The following is an 18,225-nucleotide window of genomic DNA, read 5'->3' as shown; positions in this document are numbered from 1 at the left end:
GCTGGTGACTCCTTACTCTGCAGGGTGGATTTTGCAGCTGTTTCGGTTACTTGGGCTACTCTGGTATTTTCAAGAGTTCCCACAGCCACTTATACTGTATCTGTCTACCTTTCCCATGTCCATGTTGAAGGTCATATATGTTGTCCTACATCTGATCTAATCCTAAATTTCTATTTAATGTAATAATCTACCCGTCATCAGGGTGCAGAGGTCACGGTCCCCACCCTGAAACTAAGAGTCATCATTGACATTCGTTTCAGGAGCTGGGCTAGTCCCTGCTCTACTGAGCATGTGCTGGTTGTCAATTCTGACACATGCTCAGTACAAGCTCCCTTTCACCGTGCGATATTCCTTTTCAATGCACAGTGACAGTGCACTCTCTCGCCAGCTCTAATAAGAAGTGACGAGTCGGCAAGAGAGTGCACTGTCAGTGTGCTTTTTAAGGAAATAACTGATCAGGAAAAGAAGAGACTGGCCCTAAAAACCAACGTTACTTTAGGGGGGAAAGGTTAGTCTCAGTTTTCCCTGCTCTCTGGGTTATCTCCTTACAAAGTGCCCTGACAGTTCACTCTCTTGCCGACACTGGTTCCCTTGCCAATTCATATGAGAAATACTAACTCAAAGTTGCAGCTGTGTGCATTAGCAGTGCCTGCATGATCAGCAGGTGTGTGCTCAGTATGATGTTCTGCAGCAGCTGTGGTGTATATTTTTATGCTCTGCTGCATCTAGGACACAGAACTATATCACACACACACACACTGTAGCTGTAGCAGAACCTCTTTTTAAAGAATGGAGTACTACCTGTCAGTCATCGAGGGGAAGGGACTTCCTGCAGATGTAATCAGTGACCGCCCGCTTTCTCAGTAAAAGATAAGCAGTGACCGTTTCGTGCCGCCTATCTCGGTGTCATCATTCTGACATCAGATTGTGAGGTTTACACCGATCTTTTGTACAGACAGAATATAATTCTCTTTTTGGACATTTAGACATTAAAATGAGGAGAATCGGCTGCTCGGGCAGATAACGTCACATCTAGGAGTCACTTTTACACCTATTTCCCGCTTTCTACGCTCTCCGTGTTCATTTTCCGAACCCGTCCTCTTTATTTTGATCCCGTCTTCTCACATTAAACTGAAAGATTCATTATCTGACGTCGTTTTCTATATATTTTTTTAGCCCAGCCATCTTTGTATAGTAGGTGCAGACGTTCTGTCTAAATATTTGGGTGTCCTGCATACCTTTATGCGAGGAGAATTAGTGACAACACTGGCGGCACAGACTAATGGGGTCCAGCGTGTAAAAAGGGGATTCACACATAAAAAAAAAAGTTTTAAAAAGGGTAATAAAGTAAAAAAAAAAAAAAAAAAAGATAAATAATATTCTTATATAATATCACAGTGTTAACAAAAAAGTCTATTCCAAGGTTCTATGGATAATGCAGGGACTTACGGGGTGGGGCCTTGGTCAAGCCCTGCCCATCAGGCCCTGCTTCAGCCTTCACATACTTTTACCTTGAGTATTCATTAAAATCCTGTTTCTCAATCCCTTTCCGGCCCGGACTATCCTCCTAACCACAAAACCAGCCAAAAAGGGTGTTTTGTGGGTGTTTCTATATCCTCCCTATGTTCTAATTTTTGGGGTTCAAAATGTTGAAGTAATCTAAAGAGGCCATGTCACATACTAATAATAATTTTTTCCCCTGGCGTAAATGCCGTTGTTCTCCTGAATCCGGCGATGTTTTTCTTTTGTTCCTGCGCCTCTACGATCCCGAGATATGGTCCTCTCTAAAAAAAAAAAAAAAATCTAGTCTTTTGTTAGCCAACTGGGTGTGGTCCTCAAGGTGATGCCCACAAAAAAATATTTGAGGCCCACGCCTACTTGGATAAAAAGTCTAGATTTCTACACAGGGAAAAAAAAACGATATCTCAGGAACAGAGGGGCGCAGGAACAAAAGAAAAATAATGCCGGATTCAGAAGAACAGCGGCATTTATACCAGGTTAAGAAAACTTTTTTTACAAATATATGGAAAGTGAGAATTCCTCTTTAAAGGACAAAAACTCTCTGTCATCTGTTTAGAATGGTAACACAACATTTTGGAAAAACGATGACATTGTGATGTCACAACGTTGCAGTGACCTTGAATGTTCCTGCTCAGAACCGTTTTGGAGACTAGCAGAGATGGATGTCCCATTTTAGCGTGAGGGTCCTTGGGATTGCAGCACTCATTGCAGCGATGAGAAGGTGCGACAAGGACCAAACGGGATGGTGAGGAGCGGAGGGGTCGGAGAGGTGAGCGGTAAGGGGGGTCTAAGTATTTTTTGTTATCAAATCGAAATTCTCAGGAAAATCCGGATTCAAATTTTGCCTGATCCGCTCATGTCTATTTATCACCATGTTTCCCTTCTCTATGTCTGTATACACAGAGTTGAACTAACGCTTGTGTATATGGATTAGGAAGAAGTAGCAGTGAGCGTGAGACATGAGATTGTTGGGTGTAAGGAGGTAACAGTAATTGCTGGCTCCCAACAGGCTCATCTCAGTTATGCAGGCAGGTGGCTGGAATTCCTCTGTAACTGAGGCTAATATATCAGCCCCAGTTAAAGTGGAAATCTGCCATAAATAAAGCTGCTATAAAATTAAAAAACGCATAAGGCATAAAAAGATGCAATGTCCAATATGCAGAAATGTTTTTAATGTAAATTGGAACACAGTGTAGAATGTTTCACCCCCTGAAATGTGCATCAGGGTGGATCTGACTCTTATACTGTGACTTTGGTATTATCATGCGTCTGGGTTTGAACCATTTGAGTCTTTGCATTTTGGTCGGCTTCTCTGTCCACCGAGACAAAGCAGATACCACCAATGTTTTCATTTACTCATTTGTCAGCCCTATCACCTTTCGGGTGCAGCTTTATATACTTTGCCCCTGCTGGTATTTCCTGCTGGTGATAATCTCATGAAGCCAATCAGTGAAAGACCAGCCAGGGATTATCTTTCTGCTGTTTATGTTCTTTCCTCTGTACCCATCTTCTGTTTATTTTTAGGAAGTAGGCAGCATAGTCTCTAAAGGTACCGTCACACTAAGCGACGCTGCAGCGATACAGACAACGATGCCGATCGCTGCAGCGTCGCTGTTTGGTCGCTGGAGAGCTGTCACACAGACCGCTCTCCAGCGACCAACGATGCCGAGGTCCCTGGGTAACCAGGGTAAACATCGGGTTGCTAAGCGCAGGGCCGCGCTTAGTAACCCGATGTTTACCCTGGTTACCAGTGTAAAATGTAAAAAAAACAAACACTACATACTCACCTTCGTGTCCCCCGCCATCCGCTTCCTGCACTGACTGAGCGCCGGCCCTAACAGCAGAGCGGTGACGTCACCGCTGTGCTGTGCTTTCACTTACGGCCGGCGCTCACAGTCAGTGCAGGAAGCGGACGGCGAGGGACGTGTGACAGACATCAGAGGGTGAGTATGTAGTGTTTGTTTTTTTACATTTTACACTGGTAACCAGGGTAAACATCGGGTTACTAAGCGCGGCCCTGCGCTTAGTAACCCGATGTTTACCCTTCGTTACCATTGTAAAACATCGCTGGTATCGTTGCTTTTGCTGTCAAACACAACGATACACGGCGATCTGACGACCAAATAAAGTTCTCAACTTTAATCAACGACCAGCGATATCACAGCAGGATCCTGATCGCTGCTGCGTGTCAAACACAACGATATCGCTAGCCAGGACGCTGCAACGTCACGGATCGCTAGCGATATCGTTTAGTGTGACGGTACCTTTACAGTACCTACTTAATCCCTTCTTTTGTATTTCTTGGTTTGTTTTTTTTACATCTCCCCCCCCGATATCAGCAATAATGAAACAAAAATAAAATGTATTCATGTATGATAAAATCCAAAAATGTGCCTGCTCAGTAAGGGGGGAAATGACCCAGTATGAACTGGTAACAAGGGTCACTCAGGACTTTTATATTGATAGCTCATCCTTAGGAAAGGCCATCACTATCAGATTGGTGGGTGTTAGACACGACACCCCTAACGATCATTGGATCACTTTAATCTATGTGTCTGCAGGCATTGGTGGTGGTTGGGTCTGATATTGTAGCTCAGCTTAATTGATGAGAACATGGATGCGGAGAGCCACTATCAAAACTATGGCACTGAGCCTGGTAAACTACAAAGAAGTTGTAGCCCTAGTTGTAGTTCCCTACAGTCAGATGATTGGTGAGGGTCCAACTCTTGGCACCACCACACATCTGATATTAAAGGTCCAGAGATGAGCAAATTGGCTTGAAGTAGATTAAATTTGCCTTGAATTTTCCTAAAAGATTTGACTAGCAAGAATCAGATGCTCTTGTGATCCACTTTGTGGAAAACTAGAAAAATGGCAGCCAAACTCTATTTTCCTGGATTGAAGAGGACCAGGAAAGGACGTAAAAAATACAAAAAGGGGATCTCACTCACATCAACGCTCAACTGTCCTGCCACTGGAGTTTGCTGCCCAGTCTTCTGCTGGCCAATGATAGCCTTGAAGGTCAGATGAGATCGGAGCCAAAGAAAGCCAGAAGAGGACCAGATGGGGAGTTGTTGCATTGGGCCATATGAGCAACGAGAATATTTTTTTCCACTGTTTTTTCACTGTTTAACCACTATGTTTCTTATGCTCTGGGTTCTGCAGAGTTACAAATTCGTCAATATAAAACTCCTGGAAATCCCTTCTAATAAGACAGAATTTCTTGTGTTGGCATTAGAGAAATCTCAAGAATAATCTGCCAGTCACTTCTGCCAGTCATTAGTGGTGGTACTACTATGTGGCAGCCCCCTGAGAGGTAAAAAATGAAGTCATAATCCTACTATGTTGTCATGCAGGGACTGGTTTTAAATGTTTTAGTATGAGATAAGACAGGTAAATACCAGTTCAAACACATCAGCTAAGAGAAACAATTTGTCTACGCCGCTCGCTGGGTTATTACATTTGGAACCGCTCTACACTATGACAAATTCTTCTCTCTGGGCTGATTTCCAAAATCATTTCCATCCAGGCTGGCAGGAGTACAGAGGTCTGCATTCTGCACTAATTAAGGCCTTCACGAGACCACCACCAATATAGCCCCTGACAAACTGCACACGGCTCTAAGTGACAGCTCAAATATACTTAGTCCAAAATTCATGCACTCCTTCAAGGAGAACTGAGAAAGTGAATGTGTCTTCATAAATCTACATCAACGGTATTTTCACATGGAAGCTGCACGATGCGTTTCATGAGAATCTCCGGCGTGAGGGCACCGATAAATATTTACATGGCTTAGCTGCGTACATATATTTTATATATTATATACGTGTATTTTATGCTTTTCATTATTAGGAATGTGTGATGAAAATTACATTGAATTTACAAGGGTTTTTCAGGATTTGCCACATTTACAAAAAGCTGATGAACGTAGAATAAATATGGAAAAATTGTGATAAACTTATCCAATAATAACTAATGCTTAAACTTTTATGGCCCCTTATGGTCCCCCATACCCCCATAGACTGGAGAGACTAGTCAGTAATAAAATGACTCCGATGCATTGAGTCATAGGCACTTCATGGGTTACAGTACAGTGCCTTGCTATGGCACTGCATTTTAGAGGTATTTTTTCTAGAACATATACTTCTAATATCTCAGCAATCAGCATCCAATAGAGCTCAAGAGAATAAATATTTTTATGCCCCCATAAAATTGGCAGTTTATGGCTCAAACATGCGATGGATGCCACTATGAATAGTTGCTAAAAGTCCTGTTTTTCATTGTGCAGTTAAAGACTATCAAAGCAGTTTCTGCCATACTTGCCAAGTTTCCCCTAAACATTTATGGGGCTCTTGGAGACCTCCCAGACATTCGAAAGAGTTGCTTGTTGACCTCACAGACTCCCGGAAGAGTTGGTTGTCAAACTTACAGACTCCGAGAAGAGTTGGTTGTCAACCTCACAGACTCCTGGAGAGTTGGTTGTCAACTTCACAGACTCCCAGAAGAGATGATTGTCAACCTCACAGACTCCCGGAAGAGTTGGTTGTCAACCTCACAGACTCCCGGAAGAGATGATTGTCAGCCTCACAGACTCCCGGAAGAGTTGGTTGTCAACCTCAAAGACTCCCGGAAGAGTTGGTTATCAACCTCACAGACTCCTGGAAGAGATGATTGTCAACCTCACAGACTCCCGGAAGAGTTGGTTGTCAACCTCAAAGACTCCCGGAAGAGTTGGTTGTCAACCTCACAGACTCCCGGAAGAGTTGGTTATCAACCTCACAGACTCCAGGAAGACATGATTGTCAACCTCAAAGACTCCCAGAAGAGTTGATTGTCACCCTTACAGACTCCGAGAAGAGTTGGTTGTCAACCTCACAGACTCCCAGAAGAGATGATTGTCAACCTCACAGACTCCCAGAAGAGATGATTATCAACCTCACAGACTCCCGGAAGAGTTGGTTGTCAACCTCAAAGACTCCCGGAAGAGTTGGTTGTCAACCTCACAGACTCCCAGAAGAGTTGGTTATCAACCTCACAGACTCCTGGAACAGATGATTGTCAACCTCACAGACTCCAGGAAGAGTTGGTTGTCAACCTCACAGACTCCCGGAAGAGTTGGTTATCAACCTCAGAGACTCCTGGAAGAGATGATTGTCAACCTCAAAGACTCCCTGAAGGGTTGATTGTCAACCTTACAGACTCCGAGAAGAGTTGGTTGTCAACCTTACAGACTCCTGGAGAGTTGGTTGTCAACCTCACAGACTCCCAGAAGAGATGATTGTCAACCTCACAGACTCCCGGAAGAGATGATTGTCAACCTCACAGACTCCCGGAAGAGTTGGTTGTTGACCTCAAAGACTCCCAGAAGAGTTAGTTGTCAACCTCACAGACTCCTGAAGGAGTTGGTTCATAACCTCGCAGATCCCTTGAAAAGTTGCTGGTTGACATCACAGATTCCCGGTAGAGTTGGTTGACAACCTCACTGACTTTGAGAAGAGTTGATAATCTCCCAAACAAGCTGGACTACCTTCCATACTCCCTGAAGAATTGATGAACAATATCCCAGACTCCATGAAAAATTGGTTGGAACCTCGCAGAACTCTTGAAGATTTAGCTGACAAATGCACAGACTACTCAGTTGGTTATCAGCCTCAAAGACTCTAGGAACAGTTGGTTGTGAACGTCACTGACTCCCGGAAGGACTGGTTGATGAGCTCACCCAGAGTTAGTAGAAGATTACCGCCCAGACTACCAAAAGAGCTGGTTGACTTCCTCTCATACTCGCAGAAGAGTTGATTGACAACATCACAGACTGCATGAAAAGTTGGTTCACAACCTCTCAGACTCCCGAAAGAGCTGTTAGTAAGGTTCTTATGCATGAGTTTAGGAGGCGATTTTATTATGGGACAATAATAAGGTGTGAAGGTGAAGTGGAAGGTGAAAAGGGGACTGATTGTACCAAGCTTCCAGCTCCACAATCGACAACCTCTCCGTCACTGGACACTAAAACTTGGCATGTATGGTTTACGCGAATGTGCCTGAATGGGGAAACAGTAAGGATCTAAAAATGCCTAAACCAGGCACTAATGTGTTCAAATCTCTACAGTATTATTCTAACTCAATGTGTCTCTTATTTTGGGAGCAGCAATCAGTGCTGGTCTACGTTGCTGCTCAAGCCATAGTGTGGTCAATTGCTTCCAGTTTTCGCACTGCTATCTTTCCAGTCAAGCAAATAATTGGGTAATGGTGTCTTTTGTACAGCAATTAAGAATCTGAATAACAAGCGCATGCAAGTTATGTACAACAACAAGTTGTCATACAACATCTCTTCATACACAGTGTTCAGGATTAATTAGAAGGCACAACAGTTTCAGGTAAGTGTCACATGCCTGCAAGTCAAGGTGAAATTATTAGATATTGGGGATTACAAAACAGTATGCTGCACTGAAATGAGGAAATAGATAATTTTCCATTAAATATATATTACACACACATACATATATACTGTGGATTAACCGACCACTAAAGTCGATCACAGCTGAAAATTGAACAAGATCCATTAGATCAAATTTAAAATGATAACTGTTATTATAACAATGGGAGAATAATGGAACCTATATAGCTTTACATGATAAAGCATGACATTATTTTCAATATGGTGGAATGTGGAGGTAAGATAACCTTCAAAGGATAGTTTGGGGTTATATTATGAAACCACAAAGCTAGCAAGTAACAAATAAAGGGCCTTGAGCAATACAATGCTGTGCTGCCAATTATATTACCATCAGGACAGTTCCTCATGGGAGGAGTCTCTCTTCTCTGGCTCACTGCCTCAGAGGAGCCTTAGTGACTAAAATTCAGGTTGTTACAGGTTGCAAATGACTACAAACAAAAGAAGTCAACCCAAAAATGTGTTAAATCACTGTTTGGACTCATTTGTCTGGGCTCCAGGTTCACATCTTAAAACTATTTTTTGGACTTTGCACCACAGTGGGAAGGAATAACCTTTGGTAAACCAAAATCGCAGTGTGCCTTACAGATACTTAGATACTGACTTGGATTATTCCTGTAGTTCTTGACCTGTTGGAATCCGGCTTGCATGTCTATACTTGGGCTTTTTACAGTATAACATAACCATAAGGTTTATTTTTCTACACTCTGGTCTACTCTATAATACCATTTTTCAGTTTTGTCTAAACTTTATTCAACTCTGGCTTGTCTGACTATGCATAAGTTCACACGTAGCTTTTTTATGTATTCGTTCTGTATGAAAAATGCAAGCTATGGCCTGGACAATAAAGAAATAAGACAGAAGAAGATCTGATGCCTTTGAAATGTGGTGCTGGAGAAGATGTTATCAAAACCACGGATGGCGAGAAGAGCAAAAATAACAATTTTGGAACAAATCAGGTCAAACATGTCACTCGAAACAAGGATCACCAAACTATGACTTGTCTACTTTTGGACACATCATACGAGGAGAGTAATCACTGGAGAAGGACATCATGGTGGGAAGAACAGAAGGAACAATGCGAAGAGGAAAACCATCAGCCTGATGGCTTGATACAATCAAGAAAATGGCGAAGAAGACCCTGGTGGACCTATCTAGGGTTGCACAAGATCGATCTCCCTACAGAGTGTTCACCGATCAAGTAGCCATGGTTCAAGATGAACCCAAATGATCAGAAAGCCGATTCAAAAAGGCAACGTTTGTCTGAACTAACCTCAAAGTACATATTTGCATTGATTTTCCATTGTCCTACTCGTTAGCGCCTTCTACCGATCCTCGTAAATTCTAGCTCCACCACGTCTAGACGTTAGATTTATTTTTTAAGTGTAGAGCACTAAAAGTCCTGGGGCATTGAGGACTTGAACCCATATTGGTGTCATGGAAAAGGGGACCTATGGGTTAATTGTACAGTCCAAATTGGTTCTTGCCCCGGATTTCGAATGAACAAGAAAATTATAGGCAAGTTCTTCGGCACAAAATCATACATAATGACAATCCGAGGAAGGTTAAGTCTTTGATTCTGCAAGTGATACAGAAAAGTGAAACAGGTCTATGGTTTCATGATAAGGTATAAAGAGTCACGGTGAATATCTCGAGCGTGATGTGTTTAAGATGGTTCCTCAGTATAGGAGGCAAGTTAGGGGAAGCAGGCATTCCTACGGCATAGCAATCATTCCTGCAGAATAGCTGTCCATATCCTAACTGGATACGCACTAAAGATAAATGGAGTTCGTTTTCAAAAGCTGTCTACATGAGCCAGAGCAGGAACAAAAAAGCTATGACAATAAAGCACATAACATTGCAGAAATATGAATTTAACTGGTGACAGTCCATTTAACATCCTCGGGAACAAAAAATGCACATGAATAGAGATAATATCTTTCTAATGATTACACCCATTATGGTTTGTGAAGTCGGGCAAAGAGGCGCTAGACGTGTTTAAACCCATTCTGGAAATGTGAGAGCAAAAAAAAACTCATGAAATTGTACTTTAATATGAATAAAGTTGTTCTTAATTCCGGTTTCCCCAATTTGTAGATCCTTAAAGGGAATGTCCATTTTCAAAGCTTCCACCAGCATAGCCCAAAATAAAACTTTTGTAGATAGGAGTTACTGCAATGGAAAAATAGTTAAAGGGTTGTCCGGGAACGTTAACATTGATGTCCCATCCTTAGGATAGGTTATCAATGTCTGATCGGTGGGGGTGCGATCCCCGACTCCTCTGCAGATCAGCTGTCCCCAGTGTTACTGTTATCTGCTGTCAAAAGACAGTCAGGACAACTTTTCCACATTAGATGGTTGGTCGTTGTTGAGCTCAGACATATATATATTTTGAATACATACACTGTGTTCCAAATTATTATGCAAATAATATTTCCTCATATTCTCTCTAAATTACCTATCTGAATTGCAGTCATTGTTATTTTCCAGTCATCTACTATTCTAGTATAATTGCAATGTTTTGGAACAAACTGCCTATGAAAACAGTATCTTTTAAAAAAAAATAAACACTCAAAATGCATGTTCCAAATTATTATGCACAGCAGAGTTTTCAACCTTTTTTTTTTTATTTTGAACAAAAAAATGGTCAATTGTGAAGTTATAAGCATTATCAGCTTATTACAAAATGAAATCAAACAGTTTTCAAGTGAAAACTTTATTACTTTATTCTAGGTGATGTTACATTTGCACATAGGACCCCTTGTTCGAAAGAAGCTTCTGAACTCTCTCGTCCATTGAATTTGTCAGTTTTTGGATGGTTTCTGCTTCAATTGTTTTGCATGTGGACAGAATCCCCTCCCAGAGCTGTTACTTAGATGTGAACTGCCTCCCGCCATCATACACTCCTTTTGATGATGCTCCAGAGGTTCTCAATGGGGTTGAGGTCAGGGGAAGATGGTGGCCACACCATAAGTTTGTCCTCTTTTATGCCCATAGCAGCCAGAGATGCAGATGTGTTTTTGCAACATGAGACGGTGCATTATTATGCATGAAAATGATCTTGCTGCGGAAAGCATGGTTCTTCCTCTTGAACCATGGCAGGAAGTGTTTTCAAAAACTCCACATAGATTATGGAGCTCATCTTTACCCCTTCAGGGATCATAAAGGGGCCAACAATCTCTCCCCATGATTCCAGCCCAAAACATTACTCCACCTCCTCCTTGTTGGTGCCTTAGCCGTGTTTTCATGGAGTGTCCATCAACCAGCCATCCTCCACTCCATCCATCTGGACCATCGAGCATTGCACGGCACTCATCGGTGAACAAAACAGTTTGGAAGTCAGTCTTCATGTATCGTTTGGCCCACTGGAGCCGTTTCTGCTTGTGTGCAGTGGATAGAGGTGGTCGACAGGATGGCTGCAAACCTCTGAAGGACCCTGCATCTTGTTCTGGGGACGTTGGAGGCACCAGCAGCTTCAAAAACTTGTCTGCTGCTATGACAAGGCATTTTTGGCAGCTGCTATTTTAACCTTACACAATTGCCTGTTGGAAAGAGTCCTCAATTTTTCCTTATCAGCACGCACACGTGTGTGCTGGGAATCAGCTACATACTTCTTGATTGTGCGATGATCACGATGAAGTGTCTTGGCAATGTTGATTGTAGTCATGCCTTGACCTAAATACTCCACAATTTGTTGCTTCTCAGCAGCCGACATATCCTTTTTCTTTCCCATTTTGGCAAAAAATGTAGGCTGCTTAATAATGTGGAACAGCCTTCTTAGGTAGTCTTGCCTTTATTTGGACACACCTGCCAAACTAATGTGCACAGGTATCTGCAATTGCTTTCAGTGATATAAAGAGCCCTGACACACATCACCATCAATGAGTTTAAATGACAAACAAAAAAATTCTAACCTTATCACTCCTAAACTCTATGTGCATAATAATTTGGAACACAGTGTAGAACTAGAGAAAGTTTTTTTTTTTATTTTTAGAAAGCCTAGTTTGTAATGTACTCTGGTTGTCGAATGCCAAGGGAGGCACCAACTAGCCACTCTGCCTTGGTCAGTGAATTTAAATACAGAACTAGGGCAGTAAAGTTAGGCCATGTGCACACTTTGTGGGTGACCTCTGCGGGTTCTCCCGCAGCGGATTTGATAAATCTGCAGGGCAAAACCGCTGCGGTTATCCCGGCAGATTTATAGCGGTTTGTTCCACGGTTTCCGCTGCGGGTTTCCGCCTATACTATTGATGCTGCATATGCAGCAATATGCAGCATCAATAGTAATGTTAAAAATAATAAAAATTGGTTATACTCACCCTCCGATGTCCGGATCTCCTCGGCGCTGCACCCGGCGGTCCGGTTCCAAAGATGATGTGCGAGAAGGACCTTCGTGACGTCACGGTCATGTGACCGTGACGTCACCGCAGGTCCTGTTCGCACAGCAACTCTGACCGGCCGGCCGCGCGCAGCGCTGAGAGGTGAGTATAACATGATTTTTTTATTTTTATTCTTTTTTTTACCCCAAATATGGTTCCCAGGGCCTGGAGGAGAGTCTCCTCTCCTCCACCCCGGGTACCATCCGCACATTTTCCGCTTACTTCCCGCATGCGGGAAGTAAGCGGTTCAATGCATTCCTATGGGTGCAGAATCGCAGCGATTCTGCACAAAGAAGTGACATGCTGCGGGTTTTAAACTGCTGCGTTTCTGCGCGGTTTTTCCCGCAGCATGTGCACAGCGGTTTGCGGTTTCCATAGGGTTTACATGTAAATGGAAACGCTATGGAAACTGCTGCGGACCCGCAGCATCAAAATCGCGGCGGTTCCGCGGTAAAAACCGCAAAGTGTGAATATGGCCTTAGTCTTGGTCCTGGTGAAGATAAGATCAGTGTTACGCTCAGTAGGTGATGTGGAAACTCTAAAATCAAGGTCTATGGTGGGTAAATGGGCCAACTGTGTCGGTGCAGCAGACGGGTGTTGCATGAGGGAAACAGGTAGCAGAGTTACTGGAAGCTGCAGGCAGGCTGCTGAAGTTTGGAAGACCATAGATAGGTAACAGTTACTGGAAGCCGCAGTCAGACAGGAGACATTGTGGAGAACATGGACAGGAAGCTGGGATGCTGGAAACTATAGGCAGGCTGGAGACATCCAGGAAACCATGGACAGGCAGCTGGGATTCTGGAAACCGTAGGCAGGCTGGAGACATCCAGGAGACCATGGAGAAGCAGTTGGGATTCTGGAAACGGTAGGCAGATGGGAGACGTCCAGGAGACCACAGACAGGCAGTAGTGATAGTGGAAACCGCTGGCAAGAAAGCAGGTAAAGGTGCTTAGAACAACTCAAAGTCTTAGAAGCTTTGAAGTTTTAATACCAAGACTCAGGTGTGTGTCTTGGTGAGCCTTATATACAGATGATCACATGCAAAAACACCGGGCCATCTGCAAAGCTTGATTTGGAAAAGCACAGAGCTTAGCAGACCAGGGAGAGGGAAAAAAAGAATGGATCCGGGACAGGAGTGTAACAACCAGTTACTACACTGAGGCTACAACTTCATAGAGTTTGTAAGTTTTCCCTATGTTTTCACAGGTTGCCTCTCAGAACTCTAGTTTCCTTCAACATGCTTAGGTCAAGGGGTGAAGTTTAAAAAAATGGACATATTTTAGGTCCATTTAGATTCTCACAGAGTTATCTCTTATTTCCTAAAGGAAAATAATCTTCAACTCCGGAAGTTGAAGGACTCAAGAAAAAGATCTTGGTTCATCATCCTTGTCCACCGATCTACACCACCAATGTTAGTCTACTTCTTTCAGAAGTTGAAGGAACATTATTGTAAGGGTTAAGGTGTTGGTTTCGTCATGATCTCAGAACCTGTGTGGTGTCCACATGTTATTCTGTACCGGGGTGAGCTTATGGCATTTTATTTTATTTTTTTTAATGCAAACAGAAATGAAATCCTACGTCTAAACGAAGGGAAAAGTGTAAACCACCAACAATATATTTTCAACCTCAAAAGGGCTAACAGCTATAGACAGGTTTTATGGTCCGCAAGGTATGTTTTACTGTATTACATGAAGCCCTTTAGAAAATGAGTAGGTTCTCGCTGCCATGACTTTAAATTTTCCATTCTGTCAGCAGAACATTCGCGAGATCGTTCCATAATTCAAGCCCAAATGTAGTACCACTTCATAAAATGACTGAAAACTCCTGGCACGAGGAATGGGAACGTCTATATTAAACGCGCGTGAGATCTGCCCAACATGACAAAGACCGTTTGTTCACGTTAGTATCCAAACATAATGCACACTGACCAAGGTGGAACGGTAACTAAGTAACTCTAGATTATTGGAGTCTACTGTATCACACTAATAACAAACCCGATCTGTTAATGCTCCACTTCAGGGTAACAATTCTGGACTTCTAACACTTGCACAGTCTCCATGACCTTTTGCATATGGAGTTTAACACATCACTTAAAGAAGGGCCACGGATGAGATTTTCTCTACCCCGGCAGTTCTACCCTATTCTTTTTTTCTTTTAATCGAGGACTTTGAGATATCTTAGGGTATTCTGAAAGATAATGGATTGCCAAAATTCGATTTGTAGCCCAGTGGTCAGGTCCACCGCTGGTTAACGCTATTAACGAGACTGACGTATTGTTTAAATCAGTGATTTGCAAAATTTAAAAAAAACAAAAAACACAACCAGAGATCTTATAATTTTCACATTGGCAACTAGGGCAATGTGGAAGATTTCAGTAATCTCATTGTCATTATTGATAGGATTACATTGACAGATAAGGAGATGTCACAGATCACCTCCTCCCCCTTCTGTACTATGACTGATAACACCTCTATATACAGTAGATAACACAGGATCCACCATTCACAATAGGTGATGTGACAGCTCACCTCCTCCACCTGTACAATGACTGATAACATATCTATATACAGTAGATAACAAAGGATCCACCATTCACAATAGGTGATGTCACAGCTCACCTCCTCCTCCTGTACAATGACTGATAACACCTCTATATACAGTAGATAACACAGGATCCACCATTCACAATAGGTGATGTCACAGCTCACCTCCTCCTCCTGTACAATGACTGATAACACCTCTATATACAGTAAACACAGGATCCACCATTCACAATAGGTGATATCTCATCTCAACTCCTCCTCCTGTGCAATGACTGATAACACCTCTATATACAGTAGATAACACAGGATCCACCATTCACAATAGGTGATGTCACAGCTCACCTCCTCCTCCTGTACAATGACGCTTGATTAAAAACTGCATGCGTGTTTCTAGTCTTTACAGTCTATGCCCATGTGGCTGCTGAATAGTCTTCTGCACAGAACAGGAAGTGGAGGTCTGGTATTAGGATTAGTGGCCAGTGTGAAAACAGGAAGATTTCCAAAATATTTTTAATACAGATTGTGATATGGAAAAAAACATCATTAAAATGTAAAAAAAATAATCACATTTAACATAAAAAATTAATTTAAACAATAGTTTTTTTTCTGATGAAACATTTGCATTAATCCAATAATGACGCAACCAGCATTTGCCTTTAGGATGCGGCAGTTTTAGTTTTTTCAACCTTCACTTTATTTTTCATTTTCCGGCAATGTAGCTCTATGAGGACTTGTTCTTTGGGAGACGTTTAGTATTTTTTAATGGCACCATTTTGTCATACAGATCATCGAGTAGTGTAAGAAAGTAGTGGAGCAGAGAGCTGCCAGGATCATTCTCCACCATCCAGCCTGTACATTGCCTCCGAGTCATCTGAGGCACCATTCAGGAGAAGGCGGACGCTGTCCTGAGCCTCACACGGCATAAAGCAGCCTCAGGTCTTCTCCGACTATCGTAGGTAGGGTGGCATTGTGGAGTCACACTGTTTAAAAGGGAATCTATCAGTGGGATGAGCCCTCCTAAGCCATCTATATGGGCATGTAGATCATAGGAAGCTGAATAAAATGATACCTTGATATCTGTGATCCGATGTCTTAATCCAGAGAAATCCACATTTTTCTGATATGTAAATGAGCTGTTAAGATCTATGGGCTGGACATAGATCTCCCTGAGAATCTGCCTCCAGAGATTATTGTAAATGAAAGAGGGCGATACCTTAGTGTGAGACATGTACCTAACACAGAACAGTAGAACTGAACTTTGTCTCATTACAAACACATTTGCAGCAGCAGCTCTGCTGTTTTGTAACACTGACTTCCTGTGACATGAAGGCTGAAGCACTATAAGAAGACACCTACAGATGTGCTTATGCTGTACTGTGTCATCAGGAGAGCAGAGAGAGGCCATTACTCACCCTTCATGTAAAATAAGCTCTGGAGGCAGAGTTACAGTATCTTCCAGGCAGTGTCCTCCACAGAGACTTGAAGAAGTCACTTATATAAAGTGATAAAAGTTGATTTCTCAACATCAACATTTCCGATATGAGACACACAGGAAGGACTCTCTTCAGCAGTCTATAACCTGTATGCCCATATTAATAGTTTAGATAGGTCAAATGTGGTGACAAATTTCCTTTAAAGGGAGGGTGCCGCGATTTGCATTTTTATATTACTATTTATTGATTATATAATCAATTATTTTTAATACAAAATTAAAATTCATTGCTTTAATAGTTTTTTTTTGTAATTATAATTTTTTTGCAGCCACTGGAGGGCAGCCATTTTCTGGTGTACAACGACAGATCTACACCGCAAATATGGCAGTCCGTGGGAATAAGAGACTGTGGTCGCCGTTTGACTGCATCTCTTGTATTGTGGCTGCCTCCTGCTGTGACCTGGGCATGCCTCCTGGGTTATCCAGGTCACAGCTGTGGGAGGAGATCGGCCAGAAGGGAGGACATCTTTGTGTAGCCCACAGTGTATGAAGAGGGCTGCACTCTTTCCCCCGTCATCACTCCTGATAGAAGCTGCCGAGGAGTGGAGGCCCGGGGTGAGCATTGGGGCAGGAAGAGGTGATCACAGCCTGTCATGAGTATTACAAGATAGGCTGCTGATCACCGCTGAAATGTTCAGAGCACAGCTGGGAAATGATAATGCTGCTGTGCTATGAACACACTGACACAGCTCTGCTATCTCAGTGTAAAGTAATATACCAGAGCTGTGTACTGTATGGAGCGCAATATGGGGAGCACTATATGGTGCCATTATACTGTGGGGCATTATATGGGGCCATTATACTGTGGGGCACTATATAGTGCCATTATAATGTGGGGCACTATATGGGGCCGTTATACTGTGAGGCACTATATAGGGCCATTATACTGTGGTACACTACACTCACTGGCCACTTTATTAGGTACACCTGTCCAACTTCTTGTTAACACTTAATTTCTAATCAGCCAATCACATGGCGGCAACTCAGTGCATTTAGGCATGTAGACATGGTCAAGACAATCTCCTGCAGTTCAAACCGAGCATCAGTATGGGGAAGAAAGGTGATTTGAGTGCCTTTGAACGTGGCATGGTTGTTGGTGCCAGAAGGGCTGGTCTGAGTATTTCAGAAACTGCTGATCTACTGGGATTTTCACGCACAACCATCTCTAGGGTTTACAGAGAATGGTCCGAAAAAGAAAAAAAATCCAGTGAGCGGCAGTTCTGTGGGCGGAAATGCCTTGTTGATGCCAGAGGTCAGAGGAGAATGGGCAGACTGGTTCGAGCTGATAGAAAGGCAACAGTGACTCAAATCGCCACCCGTTACAACCAAGGTAGGCCTAAGAGCATCTCTGAACGCACAGTGCGTCGAACTTTGAGGCAGATGGGCTACAGCAGCAGAAGACCACACCGGGTACCACTCCTTTCAGCTAAGAACAGGAAACTGAGGCTACAGTTTGCACAAGCTCATCGAAATTGGACAGTAGAAGATTGGAAAAACGTTGCTTGGTCTGATGAGTCTCGATTTCTGCTGCGACATTCGGATGGTAGGGTCAGAATTTGGCGTAAACAACATGAAAGCATGGATCCATCCTGCCTTGTATGGAGCATCTTTGGGATGTGCAGCCGACAAATCTGCGGCAACTGTGTGATGCCATCATGTCAATATGGACCAAAATCTCTGAGGAATGCTTCCAGCACCTTGTTGAATCTATGCCACGAAGAATTGAGGCAGTTCTGAAGGCAAAAGGGGGTCCAACCCGTTACTAGCATGGTGTACCTAATAAAGTGGCCGGTGAGTGTATATAGGGCCATTATACTATGGTGTACTATATGGGGCCAT

The 18,225-nt window shown here is 42.9% G+C and overlaps 1 protein-coding gene across 1 annotated transcript in view; it reads right to left on the bottom strand.

Annotated features, from left to right (window-relative positions):
- CCND2 (cyclin D2) overlaps positions 1–18,225 on the bottom strand; it is a 559,919-nt gene that overhangs the window by 484,009 nt on the left and 57,685 nt on the right. The gene's annotated exons all lie outside the window — the stretch shown is intronic.

Source organism: Ranitomeya variabilis, chromosome 5 (genome assembly GCF_051348905.1).
Source record: "Ranitomeya variabilis isolate aRanVar5 chromosome 5, aRanVar5.hap1, whole genome shotgun sequence".
Classification (NCBI taxonomy): Eukaryota; Metazoa; Chordata; class Amphibia; order Anura; family Dendrobatidae; genus Ranitomeya; species Ranitomeya variabilis.
Note: the sequence above shows the minus strand (reverse complement) of the source record. Positions and strands in the feature narration are given on the sequence as shown.